Here is a 3,537-nt window from a genome sequence, read left to right as displayed (position 1 = left end):
TTACTCATGGATTAATTTAATCGAGAAATTGCCTATTTACTCAACAAATTACACCGATGAACAACCAAGAAGATGGTCGAAACGTCAAAGTAAGCAGACCGAACTGGTGGTGCTCCCTTCCGGTCGCCGCACCGCCTACCTGTGAGAGCGCAGAATCACCATGGAGCGCGGACGAGGCCACCGGCTGGTCTCAGTCTCACTCTCACTGATGGGAGGAGGAGGAGGAGGAGGAGGATGCGAATCTTGTGATGGAGTGGGATGGGATCGGAGGAGAGGAGGAGGCGAGGAATCTCTTGTAAATAAAACGCTGGGATCGATGTAACTGCGCAGCACCAACACATACACAGCCATCACGTACGTCTCGTTTGCCACTTCTTAGCAAGAAGCGGCGCACAGGACACACACAAGATGGGCTTCGCTTTACTGGCAGCGAACACCAAAAGGGCGTCGAGCTGCGCGGCGTGTGTGCTGTAGCCTTTGGAGCTCACATGGCTCTATGCATGCTCCGCTGCGTCGTTGTGTGCGGGCCAAGCGCTTGGTGGTTTCTCATCTTTCAATGCGTGCGCGCCTTGACGCCTACAGGCTACAGCTACTCTTCCCCGCGCATTTTCATGTGTATCAGGATATTTTCTGGCTTCATCATTTTCTGTACGTACTACGTACGCAGAGCCGAATTAACCAGAATAACTGAAGAAGAATCGTGTTAAAATGCCGGTAAATGACCAACCCCTCACTGCCCTGGGGGGATATGGGGTACATTACAAACCTTTGAGGTGTACAGCTAGTTCAGCACCCAAATCATCTTGAATATATATTCTCCAAGAAAAATCAACTATACTCACACAGCATGTACATATATACCATGCATGTACAAGGTTTTAGAACAAAATTCAACACACAACTCAAGAAACAAAAGGATAAGTTTCGAATAGAACAAAATGATACTACTATTCACTCCAGGTTCAGGTTTGAACTTTGTACAACTCGGGGCGAGTTATGGATAGAATTCAAAATTTATTGTTTAGCAGTTCCTTGAGTTGGTTAATGAAAAGAGGGAACAAAACCACAAGAATAGGTGAATAGTTTTTTTTACTTAATGTGATTTTTGGTCCAAATATTAAACTGAGAAGTATGCATAGAACATGAAAGTGTGTCTTGGTATGAATTAATGAAAGAAAATATGTAATGAAACATCAAGGAAATTATGTGATGGATATAATCGCACAATCTAGAGTAATATAACCAATCAATTAGTAAAAATATCGTGGTTTAAATATAATGGGAAGACAAGATCCTGACAATGTTTACCAAATAGGCATTCCTTTCAGGAGAACATCATCAAGATAGCAAAGTAAGTCTATTGTGCACCAAATCTTCCAATTTAGGAGAACATCATGATGATAGTTAACTAAATCAAGTCACACCGAAATCACTCATCTAATAGACGTGCATTCCTTTCGCAAAAATAAAATAAAATAATAGACATGCATTCCTTTCTAAATAAAGTGAAAAATGCGGGGTATGTCAAGATCATATTACCACTCAAAGAAAATACTACATAAAACTGGATGAGGTGTAGATGGGCAAATGACATGTCTTAAAACTTGGAAACCAGCATCAGATCGTCTAGGCAAATGTCATGTTTTATAAGAATCATGCAGGAGATAGATCTCACAGAATAGTGAGCTAATTTTTAATTACAAACAAACATGGTAAATCTTAATTGGGATCCTGCAAAACAAACACGAGCATATCTACAAATAGATTGGATCAATAGTCATTAGAGACCACTATGTGAGAAGACAGGATTTTACAAACATGGCAACTCACCGAAAAAATGTATAAAGCAGAGAAGAATTCATTGGCAATGCATCTATAGAGCAGATGCCAAGCGGTAAAACAAAATCATTGTCACTTTCATGGTAATAATTTTCCCTTGCAAATAAAAATGTTACAGAGGGCCCAACTCAACAACAAGAATTATGTATCTATTCACAAGAGGAGGTTATTTATTACTTACTACAAGTATATACTCCTATTGGCAAGAGAAAGGCGTTTTGGAGGCCGAGCTCCATGGAGGCCTTTATTTTTAAAAAATTCAAATTCAAACTTTTATGGTTCAAAAAATTCTGAAAAAAATATGCGTGTATGTAAGGATGTAACTCACATGTGTGTAAAAATTCATGATGAAATACCTTGAGTTGCGACCTGTACAAAAAAGACAAATCCATGGCCTGGGAGGATGAATAGTATCATGTGTTAAACAGCCCCATATTTGTCTTTTTTGCACAACCCTCATTTCAATGTATTTTGAACTGAAAATTTACACACATGTGTATTATGCCTTCATGTATATCTGTGATTTTTTTCAGAATTTTTTGAAATGTAAAAATACGAATTTCAATGAAATTTCAAATCTGAATCTGGAGGCCTCACTGGAGCCCGAGCTCCAAAAGGGATTTCCGTATTGGCAAAAGTTAATAAACCAAAATACCCAGATACACAGGAGCACCGTAATCGGCCAAACTGAAACATATTATCACTGTGATTAGAATGTGAACTCTGATAACATGGTTTAGCATTTTTTTAATGATTTTCAAGTGTGTGAAAACTGAACCTGCCACNGGGGGGGGGTCTTATTTCCTGGCACCATGTGTGGGAGCTTCTATGCATTGGGTCTGTCCTATGAGAAGAATGGTTTATTTTCCTAAAAAAGGCGTATAATTTGGCACTGAAGTTCAAGGACTACAAAGAGGATTGTGGGCAATCAAGTGGAGGTGTTAATGGGTATAGGAGGTTTTTGAATATCATATGGAAGACCAATGTGTAACGCCCCGGATTCGATGCGCCAGGTGTCCGCCAGTTCTTCACCGTCGTTGCCATGTCATTTGCTTGCGTGTTGCATTTATCATGTCATCATGTGCATTTCATTTTGCATACATGTTCGTCTCATTCATCCGAGCATTTTTTCGTTGTCCGTTTTGCAATCCGACACTCCCAGGTCCTCCGGCGTTCCCCCTTTTGTCTCTTGTTGTGAGCGGGTGTTAAACATTCTCGGAATGGCCTGAGGTTTGCCAAGCGGCCTTGGTATAGCACCGGTAGACTGGCTGTCAAGTTTCGTGCCATTTGGAGGTCGTTGGTACTCCAACGGTTAACCGGGTAATCGTAAAAGCCCCTTCTCTTTGCAGCCCAACACCCCTTCAAAGTGGCCCAAAACCCATCCTAAACCCCTCCATGCTCTCCGCCGTTCGATCACGATCGCGTGGCCGAAAACCGCTCCTTATTTGGACTCTCCTAGCTCCCTCTACCTATAAATATGTGCCTCCCTCCGAATTTCTCGCGCAGATCAAACCCTAGTCCTCTTCCGCCTTGCGCCGCCGGACACGTCCGTCCGCGCCGGACACGTCTGTCTGCGCCGGACATGTCCGCCGGCCACCTCGCTCCGCCCAATCAGGACGCGCCACGTCGCTCGCGCCGCCACCCCAGCCTCTCTCCGGCCGCCACCTCACCCTCTCTCTCCTCCCTCCACCGCGCGGC

The sequence above is a fragment of the Triticum aestivum genome, chromosome 3B (genome assembly GCF_018294505.1).
Source record: "Triticum aestivum cultivar Chinese Spring chromosome 3B, IWGSC CS RefSeq v2.1, whole genome shotgun sequence".
Lineage (NCBI taxonomy): Eukaryota > Viridiplantae > Streptophyta > Magnoliopsida > Poales > Poaceae > Triticum > Triticum aestivum.
The sequence above is the reverse complement of the archived record's forward strand: the minus strand, read 5'-3'. Positions refer to the sequence as shown.